The 17,952-nt window shown below is 41.2% G+C and overlaps 1 pseudogene; it reads left to right on the top strand.

The window, feature by feature from the left end:
• The first annotated feature begins 945 nt into the window (after positions 1–945).
• LOC118999894 (translocation protein SEC62-like) lies at positions 946–2,341 on the top strand (annotated as a pseudogene).
• The last annotated feature ends 15,611 nt before the right edge of the window (positions 2,342–17,952 follow it).

The following is a 17,952-nucleotide window of genomic DNA, read 5'->3' as shown; positions in this document are numbered from 1 at the left end:
TGAGGAGGGGAAGAGTGGATCCTGGGAGGCCATGAGCAGTATCTGCACAGAAAAATAGCTTCCTCATTAGAAAGACTCAGTATTGTAAACATTCATTTTCCTCAGGTAAATCTACACATTTTTTTTAAAACTTTTTAAAATTTGCAAATGCATTTCCTCTTCTCATTAAAAAAATTGAGGTAAAACTTTATATTGATACAGTGAAACACAAAAACCTTAACTGTTACAGTGTAATGAGTTTTGACAAGTCTGGGACACCTGGGGCAGAGCTCCACCCTGCCAGGCTCGGTCTAGGTGGGAAAAGGATCTCCTTTCTGTCTGTGTTCCAGCAAGGGAGATCCTTCTGCTTGAGGCTGAGGAGGGTAGAAAGATGCCAGCAGTCTGCCCCTCTAAGGATGAAACTGCAGCCCTAGATTAAGAGCTGGAAGTGGAGGCAGGGAGCCCTTGCATCTTCTTGGTCACCCATGGCTTCCACACACAGGGCTGGGGAGAGGCAGGAGAACGGAGCGATTGTGGCCCAAGTGCCACACCACTGGTCTTGGAAGGCAGCTGTGCTAACCACTATACCAGCAACGCCACATTACTGTTGATTAGATTTACCATATTTCACCATGTATAATGTGCACCCACGATTTTGGCCCAAACTTTCAGGAAAAATATCTTTCATTTTAATTTTTTAATTCAATTATTTATTTATTTCTATTTAGAAACAAAACCTATTCTTATATTTCAGCTATTATTTTGCATATGGATATTGTTATGACTTTCTAGAGTTACGCTTTTAGTGCATAAGCATAAATAAAAGAATTAAAAATATTTATATAGATACAGAATTGGTACTATCCATGTATAATGTGCATCCTTATTTTTCCCTCAAAAATTTGGGCAAAGAAGTGCACGTTATACACTGCAAAATATGGTAGTAGATTTCTTGCATGAATATTTCTCTATTTGTTGTGTGCCCTAGGACAATTTTCACAGACATGGAATGATTTATTTAAAAATGTGTTTTTTGAACACAAGAAGCAGATTCAGGAAGTTGGTGAACCATCTAAAGACAAGAAGGCTGTGGACATGTGTCTTTGATTCAACTGTCCAAAAAGTCCACCAGCTTGATTATTTTATTGCTTCAAAGCAGTAGATTATTTTAAAGCAGTAGATTGCTTTCTGGATTCAAAGTGGGCAAAGGCTAAGAAAAGAGAGGAAGCTTTATTTACAAAGGCGTCTGGTTGACCAATGCAACAAGCTTTTAAAGAAACATTTTTTTTCACCAGACACTAAAACTAATGAAAATGAAATATGATAAAGGCATTAAAAAAAGAGGCAAAGCCAAAAGTGGAAAAGAAGATGAAAAGAACAAAATAGAAAATAGAAAGGATGAAAAAAGAAAGAAAATATAGCAAAAAAGAACAGAAAAAGGAGGAAATTCCAGGAACTCCCCAAAAGAAGCAAACTAAGAAAAAAAAAATCAAGCTTTGAGCCACATGATGATCAAGTTTCCTCAGATAGAAATGAGGTATTTGCACACTGAGGTATCAGTTTACCTTGAAACCTTCATCCTGGGGTTAATTCTTACGACTGTAGTGGCCACAGCCCGCTCTTCCTCTTTGGCCAGCAGAAATGAGAGCAGCTGTGTGTCACGTCAGTGTGCAGTCTGCATGTGGGGCTGCTTTGTAGCCAGCATTCTTTTTTTCAATCCTCACCTGAGGATATGCTTATTAATTTTAGGGAGAGTTAATTTTAGAGAGAAAAGAAAGGACAGAGTGAGAGAAACAATGATGTGAGTGAGTAACATTGATTGGTTGCCGAACACACCCAGATGGGGAACAGAACCTACAATCTAGGTATGCACCCTGACCGAATATCAAATCCGCATCCTTTTGGTGTACAGGATGATGCTCCAACCAACTGAGCCACCTGGCAGGGCTATGGCCAGCATTATTCTCCTTGCTGTTGTTCATTGCATTCTATTTCTCATCATTTGGCTCATAACTGAAAGAAGGCACTACTTTCAGTTCTTCCCAAACCTGAGTGTTGATACGGCCTTTGGGCCTTTGTGCATGCATGAACATAAAGGACCAAGAGTGGACTTAAAGAAAGCTGAAAAATCTGAAACCAAAAAGCAGCAGAAGTCCAACAGTGAGGAAAAGTAGGAACAGGAAATCACAAACAGGAGGCTCAGAAGGACAGTGCCGGGAGGGAAGATTACTGATCCCAACAGGGTAGTGGAAATGGAAATGCTTTTGAAATGGTCATGAAAGAGGAATTGGAACAACAAACAGATGGGGATTGTGAAGAGGAGGAAGAGGGTGACAATGATGGAGAAACAACTAAATCATAATCTACCTAATATTTGGACTGAAAGAGTGTACACGGTTGGATTTTTTGTGCGGGCTGATCGCCACAATGTGCGCGCAACAGGACTACTGGCATCCAAGGACTGCTTGGTCCTTCACTGTGTAAAATGCTATTATTGGTGCAGGCAAAAGCCATATACAGGTTGCATCCACTTGACAACTTCATAGTATTGAATAAGTAGGTCTCCTGAATCCCGATAGTTGTCAGGGATTTCCTGACAGTGACATTTAGATTAATGGCATTTACCATAACTGTATAACTTTTTACTGTTGACAAACCAAAATAACTAAATGGACCACCAACTTCTCAAATTATGCATAGTTATGTAGCTATTTCAGTTTCTTTGAGAGGAAATGCTTCAACTCACTATTTTTTATAGTTAAGCTTTGTTGATTATGAAATTATACCAGGTAACTTCTAAGATCCTCAGCTAACAGGATTTAAAATCATTTTTGTGGAAACAAGCCAACTAATAATGCTGCAACAGCATTTTGGATTCAGCTACAACTTCTGCTTTTCCAATTTAGGTAATCTGACTCATTAGCATATTTATAATAGTAACTTCAAAGTTTTTAAATGCTAATTTCAACATCTATTTTGTCTTTGCATCTTGTCTGCTTTTTTATGTGTCTGGTAATTTTTATTGCATACTGGGCATTGTAAATGATACACTGTGAAAAATCTAAATTCTGTTATCTTCCTCTGATGAGTATTGGTTTTTGTTCAAGAAGGAAGATAAATTTTTTGTGGATAATCTTAATCATTTAAGGCTATCTAAGCCTAGACAAAGGATCAGCCTTTTTAAACCTTTTTATGTGAAAGGCTGATCCTTTGTCTAGGATTCACTAGGCTAGGTATATTTTATTTTTTGCCCTTAGTCCTAAGATGCAGCTCAGAGTCCAGGGATGTGATCCTTATATCCAAGGCATGATGCTTCTGGCATATCATAGAAAGGAAAGAGATGTTTACTATCTCAAGGCCCTCTAACTTTGTGGATTTTAACTTCAAATTCTATCTTCCCAGCACCAGGCAGCTGCTGAAATCGCTGCTCAGCTCTTTCAGCCATCCAGCTGTTGTTTTCTGCTATGCTCCTTGGAGTCATGCCTTGCACATTCAAAGCATGAGCCAAGGTTTTGAGATTGTGTACACAGGTCTGGGGGCTCATTGCTCTTAGTCCCAACCTTCTGGGATTTCCCTGCCCCCTTCAATTTCCTGTTGCTCTGGCAGCCTCTAACACTGGCCTCTAACTCTTTAGTTCACTAAATCTGTGCTCTGCGGACTAGTGAATGTCTGCAGGGGAAAAGCCAGTCACATGTGGATTTTATCTCCTCCAATTCATGTCTGCTTTCGATCCTTCTCTAGTGCCTATAAGGACAAGTGTAAACAGAGTTTATAATTGCTATCAGTTAGAGGTTTAGTCTGATACAAACTAGTCTGCCAGCACTCGAAGATGGAGTCTTTACAGTTCAAAAATGTAAATGAGATCATGCTATATATTTTATAACATGTTTTAAATTGAGCAACATATTTTAGATATTCTTCCATATATATATATATATATATATATACCTTATTTCTTTTGTCTGACATATGGTGCTCCAAGTATTCAACTATAAGGCTATTTAACAATGATAAACTCTTCAATGGAGCTAAGAGTTATGAGTTAGTCCGTTTTCAAGGTTTTTAAAAAAGATACTAAATTACTTTATTTTGAGTATAACTCTATAAAAATTAGACCCCAAGATACCAGTTACATTTGGGTCTGTGGCATCATAAATTTAAACAATCCTCTATTAATGTGCATTTGGTTTTTTTTTCAGTTTTTCCTATTATAAGCAATGATATAATGAACATTCTTATTCATTAAGTTTTTGGGTTTTCCTATAGAATGATTATCCTGGGAGTAGAATTGCTGCATCAAAGAAATCCACATTTAAAATTTCAGTATATAATTACAATTACTCTCTAATGAAAGCTATACAAAGATATCCTCTCGAACAATGTATGCAAATTCTTATTTTTTCATAATTTTAGGCAACATTGGATATTATTAATCTTTTAAATCTATTCCATAAGCATAAACCATGCATATGACATCTCACAGAAGGGGGAATATCCAGCCCCCTTTTGCTGTTCTGTCTTGATTCCGAGCTTTTGCCCTTTCTGATTTCCCAACATTGTGTCTCAGTCCTGCCTGTCCATTTAAACAGGACAATCAGTGCTATCTTCTGTGCTCCCCTTCAAAAACAACTTGCATCCTATCTTTAGACATGCTTCCTCTGACTATGCCAATAAAACATCATTCTCAAGCTAACCCAGAGCTTTATCCCCTGCTGTTGCTATACCAGGAGTATTCCCTTCCCCACAGTCCACCTCATTCCCTGCATAGTCCCTCATTTAACTTCACAACTGACCTCATTCCTCCAAATTTAAGAGTTGTGTTTGCCAATTCAAAAGAACCTATGCACCCCAATGTTCATAACAGCACAATTTATAATAGCCAAGTGCTAGAAGCAACTTAAGTGCCCAGCAGTAAATGAGTGAAGTAAAAAAACTGTGGTACCTTTACACAATGGAATACTATGCAGCAGAAAGAAAAAGGAGCTCCTGCCCTTCATGACAGAATGGATAGAACTGGAAAACATTATGCTAAGTGAAATAAGCCAGGTAGTGAAAGTGAAATACCATATGATTTCATCTATAAGTGGAACCTAATCAACAAAACAAACAAACAAGCAAAATACAACCAGAGATATTTAAATAAAGAACAAACTGACAGTAACCAGAGTGGAGTTGGGAGAGGGATAATAGGGGAAGGGCCATCAAGGAACATGTGTAAAGGATCCACAGACAAAGCCAAAGAGAGTAGGTTTGAGGGTGAGAGGCTGGGATGGATGGTGTGGTGGGGGTATGGTGAGGTGAAAATGGAAGCAACTGTACTTGAACAACAATTTAAAAAAGAAAATATAAAAGTCATTATTATATAAGAAATAAAATGAAATAGAATAGTTGTGTTTGTGTGTTTGGAACATTTTCTCAATAAAATATATGTGAAGGAAGAGTCAAGTACACCTTAAAGACTGAGAACGAAACATATGCATTTTCCTGCACTTTCTCTGGATTCCCATAAAACTTACATAAAGGGATTTTTTTAAAGATATAAACCAAAGAGGGAAAGGGAAATTGGAGAGAAAGTAATAGCTACAAAGTGTTGAACGTAGAAAGCAGGAAGAGGAAGGACGGCTAATCTAGCCCACCCAGGAAAGCTATGTCCTCAGTGAGCAAGCTGAATAGTAGCCCATTTTCCAACATAGAGCCAAGTCTCAAGAATTAAAAGTGTAAGGGGTTTATGATTTGGGGATAAAGGGAAGGACAGAAAGTCTAGGGGCAGCTAGATGCCCCCCTCAAAAAAATTCTCTTCCTTATTTTGTACAACCAGATGGCTGACTCTCCTTCTATCTCAGCAGAAAATGAGGGCTTATACTCTGGAGAGAGTGAAAACAGGAGGTGTTTGTGATGGAGGACACATGGATAATAATGGTTTTGAAAACAAGAGAATTAAATACTCAATATCCAGACTCTCCCCTATAGTGCTGGGGCCTTTACTGTTACTTGATTCCCAGAATGCCATGCAGGATAGTAGAAGATTCTTATCTGAAAAACATCTGACAAGCCCAAACAAAAGGCCTGAAGAGAATGACATCAGGGCTAGCCAATTAAACACCCAGCTTCATCTCCCTACAGGGGATCTGGTGGGCCTCAAGCCCCATCCACAATACACAGTTGCCATTATGCTTTTTAGTGCCATCATTTTAAATATAAACAAACATCCAAGGATCACCAGACATTTTCTCCTTTTGAAGAAAGTCTCAAAGATTAAAGACAGAGATTAAAATAATTTGGAGAAGCCCTGGCTGGCGTAGCTCAGTGGATTGAGCAGGGGGCCTGCGAACCACAGATCGTGGTTCGATTCCCAGTCAGGGCACATGCCTGGGTTGCAGGCCAGTTCCCAGCAGGGGATGCACAAGAGGCAACCATACATTGATACTTCTCTCCTTCTCTCCTTTGCTTCCCCTCTAAAGATAAGTAAATAAAATCTTTTTTAAAAAGCTGAGAAAATCAGGGAAAAAAACAATAATTTGGAGAAAACAGAAATTAAATTAAAAGATGAAAAATATCAGAGAGCTAAGAGAACATATTGCAAACATGAGGCAAATAAAAAATTTAAAAATGGCATAAATTAAAAATTCAATTAAAAGGTAGGAAAAATTTTTTATAAAACTATCCAAAGGTTAACAAAATGACAGAAAATAGGAGACAAAAAAATAAGAACATGTAAGGACTGAGTCAGGAAGTCAAATATCACAACAATATGAGTCATAGGAAGAAGAAATCGTAAAAGGAAAATGGAAAAAATTAAATCACTGGAAAATAATTCAAGAAAATTTCTTAGAACAGATGACCATTGTCACATAAAAAGGGTCTATCAACTTTCCAGCAAGATGAATAGACTATATTAGTCAAAACACAGTGTTTTAAATTTAAGAAAATTGGAGGTTTTTGAAGTAAAATAGTCCTAAAATCTACAGAGAGTAAAAAACTGGTTAGATCCTCACAGAAAAATCAGAATGGCTTCAATCTTCTCAACAGCAACCCTGGAAACTTGAAAGAATTCTGCAGAAAAATGAATTTCATAGAATGCTACATATAGTGAAACTAGTAAAAACTAAAATTAATAAAAATAAGTAGAAATTAAATAATATAAAGCCTTTTAAGACATACAAATTCCCCCCAAAACATACCCACTGTGCAGTGTTCTCAGAAGCAACTGGATGAACCGCTCCACAAAAACAGGGGAGTGAAACAGGAAGGAGGAAGACAGGGTACCCAGGCCAAAATGGATCCAGCACAGGAGAGAATTGAGAGAAATCCCCAGCATGTTGTGGAATGGAAATCTCAGAACAACAGCCAGGCAGCAGGTCTACATGACAACCTGTCTAAATTGGAGCAAGTCAGAGACTGAGTGGCATCTAAGACGATGAAATTGGTAGAATGCCTAACATGCATGAACAGCTGGAGAAGAGATCAAAATCCCGAGGAAGAGTTTAAAAATGAATTAGTGATAAATTCATGAACAATAAATAAACAAGGCAAATCACTCCAGCTAAAACCAAAAGCTCATAAAGAAAAGTAGTCATAGTTCAACATTTATATTAACATATTAATATCAATCCAACCAGAATTATGGTATAAATATTGGGAGAATGAAGGGGAGGAAGTTTCCCTAAGGGAAGGATGTTAAAGGAAGGGGAGATGATTCCACAATGACTCTACAGTGAGAAGGCAGTAAGCCAACCACAACACTTGAAAAAGCAGTGACCCGGCCATCCCGCTCTTACGTGCATACCCAGGAGAACTGAAAACATGTGTCCACACAAAGACTTGTGCGTAAATGCTCATGGTAGCTTCTTTGTGATAGCTAAAAAAATGGAAACCAATCAAATGTGCATCAACTGTTATAGAATAGGGCTCATCTATCCCTAGAGTGGAACCCCATCCAACTATAAAAAGGAGCAAAGTACTGATAGGTACTACAACATGGATGAAGTCTGACAAGGTTATTTTTAGCAAAAAGAATAGGCACAAAAGGCCTAACTCTGTTATATGAAATGTCCGTAATAGGCAAATCCAGAGAGACAGTAAGCAGATTTGTGGTTTGGGGGACTGCGGGGAGAGGGAATGGGGAATAACTGCTAATACATATGGGGTTCCTTTCAGAGTGATGAAAGTGCTCCAGAATTAGACAGGGGTGATGGTTGCATAACACTATGAAAATACTAAAAAGTCACTAAATTTTATAATTATTTCAAAGGGTTAATCTTTTGGTACATGGATGATGTCTTAATATAATCGTCATAAAAATAATCATGAGTTGGCAGCTATTCAGAGAGATGATGAATCCCAAGCAGAACAGCTAAATGAAATAAAAGTGGTTTCCACGGCGGGGTTTACGTGAGGGGAGTAGGCCATCGTGGGACTGACGTTCTTTGCAACCAGTGTTACAAGACTGTCCAATTATTTACAGAATTGCATTACTTTGATGAAGGTAAAGATTAAAGAGCAAGTGCCTGAAGAGTATGTGGCAAGATTTGAAGTTCCTGCCAATCAGCACCTGGCAGCTGATGGCAGTGTTGGTAGAGCCGGGGCCACATGAGTCGATCTCAGCATGACTATAGCCCCTTCGGGGTGTCAGTTCCTCTGATGACTTCCTGATGTGTCAGCTGAACTTGGCAGCGGTGGACACCAGCTGCATTGAGCAAGATGCTGTTCATGTCTTGTCACCACCGCCCACTTATTGCTTTGCACATTACCTGACACATTGGACTGAATATTTTTTTAATTAGTAATAAGTAAAACAACACTCTTAAACTAAGTCCTATAGGCGAATTAGAGGTTAATAAAATAATATTATGTGATACCACCTCTTAGAACACTGGGCCTGAGGTGCAGGGCCCCGGACAGAATACACTGCCTGAACACGGTGAAGGGCCAGGGCACGAGGAAGGGCCCCTCAGGGCCAGTCCTGCAGAAGTAGCACAACACATATTCACGAAAGTTTCCGGATTTCAAGCTGTTGTGTATCACGCCAACCTTTCTCCCTGTTTCCACCGTCATTGGTTAGTGTTTATAAAAGTCCTTTAGAGCTTTACCCCCATTTTTGGCTATAGTTCAGAGAACCAAGAGGCATTACTTAGAAGTGGCCTCTTGGACAGAAAGGCACAAGAGCCAAACAAACGGTTCCACTGAGCCACCCAAACGAAGGGCTAACAGATGGGGGAATTCCAGGACCAGGTCTGAGGCAGTGAAGCCTCACTGGGGAACCAGGGCATCCTCCCAGGAACCGTTAACCCCAGGAGAGATCAGGCCCCCTTTCTGTATGCTGTCTTGGCTCACTGATCTTTTTCCTCTTATCACTTGTCGATGCCTCTACCCTCTGGCTGGATTGTCAGTTCCATGAGGACAGATCAATCCTTGTTTTGTTCATTATGATACCCCTCACCTATGCCTGGCACACAAGAGGTACTACAAAAATGGTTTGTTAAATGAAGGAATGAATGGACTGGGTAAGTGCAGGAAAGTTTGAAGTGGCCAAGTGAGATGTAGAGGCTGGAGAAACAAGAGGAAACCATGGTGGCTTGATGTAGGACATCAACAGCCACACATGGAGGGAAGAGGCTCTTAGAGTCACCAGCTGTGCCTGCAGGCTGCAGCGGTTAAGATGCACACAGGTGGGTTTGCACCTGAAGCCCTCACCGTGAATCTTGACCATCGGGGCCACTGTTGCCCAAGCAAGGCCTGTCATACCAGGGAGGCCCCGGGCTCAGAGATCTGCGACAATGGGGATAGGAAGGAAGTTCCTCAGAGCCAACTGCAGGTTGACAAACTGCGACCTCACATAATCTTTGTTGGAATTAACAAAATCAGATGATAGGACATTTCTCAATCCAGTGAGTGATTTAACAACATTGGCTGTTTGGAAGGCAGGATGCAGTACAGTCATCTACAAAGGGCAGAGGATTATTCCCCAGAGGGTAGGGCAGGCTAATGACATTGCAGTTTGGAAATAGTTTTGGAATCTGCTTTGGGCTGGGGATGGAGAGCAGAGAGGATTCTTCCCTGAGGTCAGGAAGGAGCTCACATGTCGTTTGGCTGAATGAAGTCAGAATACTTCCCGAACACTCAGATAGAGAGAGAGCCTCCTAGTGCTGCCCTCCGAATTGTGGGAGAATGAAAATTTAAACCACTTATCTAAAAATCAGTGTTGTCAGAAAGAGGATGTGGAATCCCCCTGCCCAGAGGAAGGGAACAGGCCTGTTCGCCTGGAGAATCTGGCTTTTTCTACACTTTTCCATGCAAAAGGCTATCAGCAGAAGGTTATGAATGGAGCCCTTTTCCTCCAGCCAACCAGACAACTACTCCATTCAAACCCAATGCCCACAAACCATCTCAGCCGGGATTATCTTGGCTTTGATGAAACCCCAGGGGGCAATAACTGCAACCTCACTTTGCTGTGCTGTTTCACATGACTTTTTTGGCTGGTAGCAAGCAAGAGCTATTAAAGATAATCTACTTATGCATGGCACTCACGTATTCTCTGCAGTAATGAGGGGAGAGAGGTGCTGACACCGAAAATCCAGCAGGTGGGCTGGACATATTCTGTTCTGAAGCTGATGTAGCCATTTGGAGGCCCTCAGGGGTTTATAAAAGACAACTCTGATGGGCCTGAGTTCCAATTCTAGCACTGCTGTGTCTTTTAGTGAATGACCTAGGCTGTGTTAAAGAACTAGCTTGAGCATCAGATTTGTGACCTGAGAAATAAGGCCAAAACCCTGGCCCCTAAGGTGGTCAGAGGATTAAATGACATGACACGTCACCGTGCAGGCACCTTGCTCATAACAGATGCTCCATCAGTGTTGCTTCCTCCCCTTTGTCTCCCCTTCCCCGCCTCTCCGTGCTCATTGTGTGTGGATGCAGTGTTCCTGTGGAGTGAGTCAGTAGAGATGCAGCAGGAATTTACTTAGTTGGACATGGCCTAGCATTGCCCTAAAAAATACCAAGATGAAATCTCTGTGCAGCCTGCATCCGAGGAGGAAGGCATCACCCTACATTACCTGTTAGAGACCTGTGTCCAGAACTGCAGCAGGACCCCCACCCTGGAGCCTGGGTGTTCCGCTGCCCTGGCACAGCTGACCCTCAGGGGTGTGGAGTGCAGGAACATTGCGGCCCAGCATCTGTTGATTCACTCTTTCAACAAGTAGTTGAAGATCTAAGTACAAGACAGGCACCACTCATTTATTACCAAGTGTGTCTATAAAATTTATTCTATGCCTGACACTGTTTTAAGCACTTTACAAATATCTTATTGATGCCTCATAACAGTACCATGAGGTTGGGACCGATTACCTCCATTTCAGAAGTAAGGAGACAAAACCACAGAGAAAGCACAGAACTTGCACAAGCAGTGTGTGTGTGTGTGTGTGACTTTTTTACTCAGTGACAGCATTTACAGTGTTCCGTTGTTTGTCTCATGGTGTTTTCATTCATTCACTGAGACCTTTGTTAACCATGAAGCACGTGCCAGACTTTGCATTAGGAAAGTTCGGGCACAAGACACAGTTCTGTGTAACTCTATCCTCTGACATTGCAACCAGCAAAGAGACTGCTGGGTTGGGTCAAGGATGGCCATTGCCAGTGCACCAAATGTCTGTACGTAAAACAAGTGACCTTACAGGACACTAAACATGTTGGTGTTGCCTTATTAAGCCCATACTAAGGGCTCTATCAGGTGCACTTGTTTAGACCTCCATAGTTCTGAAGAGAGGATGTATGTAAGGCTGATGATGCCACTGAAAACCCAACAGGACATGTGCCCGTGAGAAGACCCAGGATCCCGAACTTCATATATATATCACTAATGATGAATTTTTTATATAAGGTGTTAGGCGTTTGTGCTTGTTACGGGTACTATAAAGTATAGAAATACAAATATTGACTGTTTTTATTTAAAACATACTGTTGCTTAGAGTACAGAATTTTTTAAATGAGTTCATTAAAAAAATACTAAATTAATGATGGCACAGATATTGAAAATTCTCAAAAAGGTACTCAAATGACTGGAGTTTAGGAAACATATAGTTTTGTTCATAGTGGTTCTCATTGGGCACTGGCATTTGGGTGGGGCCACCCTTTCTTTTGTCAGGCTATTGCCCAAACAGCAGGGTGCCTCACGTCCCCATCCCCTGCCCACTGCACAGGGGCAATGCCTCTCACCCCTCCCCTGACGCATGATGACACCACCCCAGCACTCAGGAAATGCCTCCAACTGTTTCCAGAATGCCACGTGGCAGAGGGCTGGGGGATGTGGGACTGCTCCTGGTTGGGAACTACCACTAGGGCTTGCTGTAAGCCCCACTGGAAAAACAAACAAGCTATTTTCAGATATTTTTAAAACAGAATGAAGATCATTGGAGAATAAACAGCCTAGAAACAAACCCATGTCTCCACGATCAATTAATATTTGACAAAGTGGGCAGGAACATAAAATGGAGCCAAAACAGTCTTTTCAATAAATGGTGTTGGGAGAACTGGACTGGTACATACAAAAAAAAAAATGAAAGTAGACCACCAACTTACACCATACACTTTAGAATAAACTGAAGATGGAGAATATAAGTCATGATACCATAAGAGTCCTAGCAGAAAACATAGGAAGTAAACTTTCAGATATCCCATGTAGCAATATTTTTGCCAATACACCTCCTAGGGCAAGCAAAATAAAGGAAAAAATAAATGGGACTACAACAAATTAAAAAGCTACTGCACAGCTAAAGACACCATCATCAAAATGAAAAGGGAACCTACTGTGTGGGAGAACATATTTGTCAATGATACCTTGGACAAAGGTTTAATCTCCAAAATATATAAAGAACTTAAATAACTCAACACCAGAAAGACAAACAATTCAATTAAAACATGGGCAAAGAACCTGAATAGACACTTCTCTAAGGAGGACATACAGAGAATCCAGAGACACATGAAAAGATGCTCAATATCACTAACTATCAGAGAGATGCAAATTAAAACCACAGTGAGATACCAGTTTACACCAGTCAGAATGGCCATCATAAACAAAGCAACAAACAACAAATGTTAGAGAGGTTGTGGGGAAAAGGGGACCCTAGTTCACTGTTGATGGGATTGTAGACTGGTACAACCACTATGGAAAACAGTATGGAATTTTCTCAGAAAACTAAAAATAGATCTGCCTTTTGACTCAGCAATTCCACTGCTAGGATTATATCCTAAGAACCCTGAAACACCAATCCAAAAGAACCTATGCACCCCAATGTTCATAGCAGCACAATTTACAATAGTCAAGAGTTGGAAGCAACCTAGATGCCCATCAATAAATGAATGGATCAAAAAACTATGGTACATATACACAATGGAATTCTATGCAGCAGAAAGAAAGAAGGAGCTCCTACCTTTTGCAACATCATGGATGGAACTGGAAAGCATTATGCTGAGTGAAATAAGCCAGGCAGTGAAAGACAAATACCATATGATCTCACCTTTAACAGGAACCTAAACAACAAAACAAACAAGCAAGCAAAATATGACCAAAGACACTGAAATTCAGAACAGGCTGACAGGGGAGAGAATTTCAGGGGAAAAGGGGGAGGATTCATAGAAACTAGTATGGACACATGAAGAACAACTAAGGAGGGTGGACATGGGAGGGAGGTGGGGAGCACAGCGGGGCTGGGATGGGAGTGGGGGATGGAAAACTGTACTTGAACAATAATTAAATACATTTTTTAAAAAAGAACTTAAATAACTCAACACCAGGAAGACAAACAATCCAATTAAAATATGGGCAAAGAACCTGAATAGACACTTCTCCAAGGAGGACATACAAATGGACCATAGATATGTGAAAAAATATTCAACATCACTAGCCAGCAGAGAGATGCCAATTAAAACCACAGTGAGATAACACCTCACACCAGTCAAAATGGCCATCATTAATAAATCAACAAACAAGTGCTGGCAAAAATGTCGAGAAAAAGGAACCCTCATCCACTGTTGGTGAGATTGCAGACTGGTGCAGCCACTGTGGAAAACAGTATGGAATTTTCTCAAAAAACTAAAACTGGAACTGCCTTTTACCCAGCAATTCCACTGCTGGGAATATACCCTAAGAATTCTGAAATGCCAACTCAAAAGACTGGATGTACCCTATGTTCGTAGCAGCGTTATCTATAATAACCAAGTGTTGGAAACAGCCTAAGTGCCCATCCACAGGTGAGGGGATCAAAAAACTATGGTACATTTACACAACAGAATACTATGCAGCAGAAAGAAAGAAGGAGCTCCTATCTCTTGTGACAGCATGGACAGACATGGACAATATTATGCTAAGTGAAATAAGCCAGTCAGTGAGAGATATATACCATATGATGTTATATATGGTATATATCCCTCACCTATATGAGGGATCCAATGAACAAAATGAAGTAACGAGCAACATAGAACCAGAGACATGGAAATATGGAACAGACGTAGAGCAGCCAGAGGAGATGGAGAGGGGGACAATGATGAAAAGGGGGAGAAGAGACTAGTCAAAGAACATGTATGAATGACCCATGGAGAAAAACAATAGTGTGAGGATTGACTGTGGGAGTCGGGGTGGGCTTGGGTGGAGGAGGGCAAAGGGGGAAAATCGAGACAACTGTGGTAGAATAAAATAAGAAATATAAAAATTAAAAAAAACAGAATGAAGGGAAAATGAAAGTCAAGTTCAATTATCCAGTGGCTTAATTTGGGGGGGGGGGGGCACAAGAGTAAGGAAATGAGAATCCTCCAAAAGAGAACAATGCAAAGATACAGAAAGTCCCGGCAGGAATGAGGACAGGCAGAAAGGGCCTGGGGCTATCGACAGGGCCTTCCTGGCGTGGAGCTGCTATTATGGGGCAAGACCAGTTCCTTCCTTTTTATCTTCCTTCCTTTGTCAGGTGCCACCTGGCATCTGACAATGACCAGAGAGAGTGCCCACTGCCTGCTGAAGGACAGGCAATACAACCTTTTGCTTGAACGAAGTGCAGTATAATGCCAAGCCAGGAAGATGTTCACAAGGATATGCGAATCATATGATGAAAAATGTAGCAGAGTTATCAATCATGAGAGAAGGCAACAAAAGTCCCAGAAAACCACGAGTCTCTTTTGAGGTGATCCATAATGTGCTGCTTACGGTGAGGATGAATCATGAGAGGACCGATAAAGTAATGCTGTTTGTACACCACCCAACATACTGTTCACGCCCTTTAAAAATCTTCGTTATTTTTGGTACCTTTGAATCACTGTTTTTTCCAGCACACTCCAAGGTTGAGTGTCCTCTGCCTCATTGTGCCCACAGAACAAATCTTTGCAAAGATATTAATAGATGGTGTCATAGAAAAAAGTTTCCAATCTCAAATAAGTTTGGGAAATGCTGTACATTTCCATTTTGGAGATTCATGATGCACACTGGCACCTTCAAGGTGTTGAGACTTCCTGTTCCCTTGGTAATCTCAAAGGTGAAATCCAAAGTCCTGGACTGGTTTTTAAAACTTGCCCCACTTTACCCAATCAATGTAATTTTCTTGGGAGGTAGACTCATCACAACTGTTCTCAGTATCTATCTTATCTGTCCCCACTTCTGGGCCTCCTCTCACCTTCCCCCTTCCTCCAGAAACACCCTTTCCCAGCCTTTCTACCTACTCTATACTTCTGTCACTCACCAGCTCAAGATTCACATCCCGACAACTGTTCCCCAGCGAACTTCCTCTTTCCTGTGAGCGCCCTCAGCACTGCACCTCTACCAGGTGGTGCCATATCACTGCGATTACATTCGTGTTGCCTTGGGGTTTTCATCTAGGTGTGTGCTCGATGCAGTTTGTAAGCCTGACTTCTTTTCAGTGTCTTAGGGGAGCCCATTACTGAACTATGAATTACAAAGGCCTTGTAGAAAAAAAGCACTTCTTGATACCTATCCTGGTTTGTATACCAATGTCTGACTTTGTTCTCTCATAAAATCTCTTAGACTCTCTGTGTCTCCATGAATTAGCAACCACTGGGTAATGATCGGGCACATGCGTTCACATTTTCTGTTTAATTGCACTGATGTTTCTCAAATTAAATAAAATGTCTCTGCTACAGTAGTAGATTCTGTCTAAAATTGTATAATGTTGGGAGTATTCAAAGTCAAAAAATGTGCTTCCTACAAACGAAATTTGACCTTTTACCTGCATAAATATTAACAGTTTATTTTTATTCCTAACACATTCCCGACCTTCCCCCCACCACCTCAAAACTTGCCTTTCACATGGTCTTTCTCATATCAGTTAATAGTAATTCCATCTTTCCAATTGTTTAGGACAAAAATTTTTGTATTTCAGAATTGAATTTTTTCTTTATTAACATCGCCTCCAATCCATCAGCAAACCCATTTTGCTCTGCCTTCAAAACATATTCAGAACCTGACTGCTACTCACCACCTTATGTCACAGGTCCCACAGAAGCCGATCCTGATATGATCTAAGTGGGCAGGAGAATCGATGCCTATGCAAGAGAAGGGAACAGGCCTGGACTGTGATGTGGTCACAACAGTTGGCCTGAGCTGACCCCATGAGGGTTCTGAGCTGAGATGGCACACAGGAGTTGTGCTGAGCCGTGGTGACAGGCCAGACCCCTACATCCCACACCAACTGGTCACTGGATACAGGTTGACCTGAGAAGGGGGAATGCCTTTGGGCAAGACAGCTCTCTTCAGAGGAGGCAATTTTTGAAGAGGACTGACAGCCAAAAGCTACTAGCTGGAGGCCTTCCCGATGTTAAAGGAATAAATCTTTCACTCCTGGAGGGAGAGAAGCAGCACATCACGCATTCAGTACACTTGTCCATGACCATCTTGATCCAAGCCCCTGTCCTTTCAAGGTCAGTGCAATAGCCTCTTCACTGTTTCCCTGCCTCAGTCCTCTTGCAGTGTTAGCTGGGGTGAGCCTTTGAAAACGTGAGTCAGACAATGGCCTCAACTGAAAGCCACCCAGTGGCTTCCCCTCCCCATTCTGAGTAAAAACCCATGTCATTGCCATGACCCCAGACCCTCCACCTCTGCTCCCCACAACTCTCCAACCTCAACCCCTACTACTTGCCCTCTTGTTCCTTGCATTTTAGCCACTCTGACTTCCTGCTATTCCTCGGAAACTTGGCAAGATCCCATCTCAGGCCTTCACATTTTTCTCTTCCCTCCAGCCCAGACGATCTCTGGGGCCTCAGCAGGGCTCCCTCTCTCACCTCTTCCAGGCTTTTACTCAGGTCACCTTCTCGATGAAGCCTTCTTTGATGGACAATAAAAATGCGCCACTCCTTCCCCGGGCTCCCTCCCTCCCGTGGCTGTGTGCTTTCTCCATAGCAAGGAGCTCCACCACAGGAGAAAATCAGCTGCTGCATTGACTGCTGTATTTTTAGTACTTTTATCCAAGCCTGGCACATAGCAGGTGCTCAAAATATATGTGTTAAACTAATTCCTATGAGTCTCAGAAGAAAGAGTTTCCATGATTGATCCAAATGGAAAATCATTCTCTGGGCTCTGTGGGTCTCTGGGAAAGTCAAAACAGCTTCCTTTTCTTTTCCTTCTTTTCAGCATTAATCATATAGGCCTTTCATTTTCCTTTATATAAATCAAATGAAGATGTAGTTTTAAGTGTCTTTTATAGAACAGGCAGTCAAGATGCCAGAATTTTGATTTTTATCTCATACCAAACCTTACAAAAACAACTTCTTTCCAAAATGTGCTTTAGGCTTTTAAAAGTCAAAGAAGATATGACTTTTGAGAATGTTAAATTTTATCTGAGCCCTGTGCTTCCATAGAGCAGTTTTGGTTAAGAAATCCCCTCAGCCTTTTGTAGCCCAAGGGTCAGCTAACCACCACAAAGGACAACCCAGCCTTCCCATATTCTGAGATGAGACCCACCTCCATCCTTTCTCATGATT

This window comes from Sturnira hondurensis, unplaced genomic scaffold, assembly GCF_014824575.4.
Source record: "Sturnira hondurensis isolate 20B ecotype Veracruz unplaced genomic scaffold, ASM1482457v3 Scaffold0015509, whole genome shotgun sequence".
Lineage (NCBI taxonomy): Eukaryota > Metazoa > Chordata > Mammalia > Chiroptera > Phyllostomidae > Sturnira > Sturnira hondurensis.
This window is presented reverse-complemented; position numbering and strand designations above follow the sequence as displayed.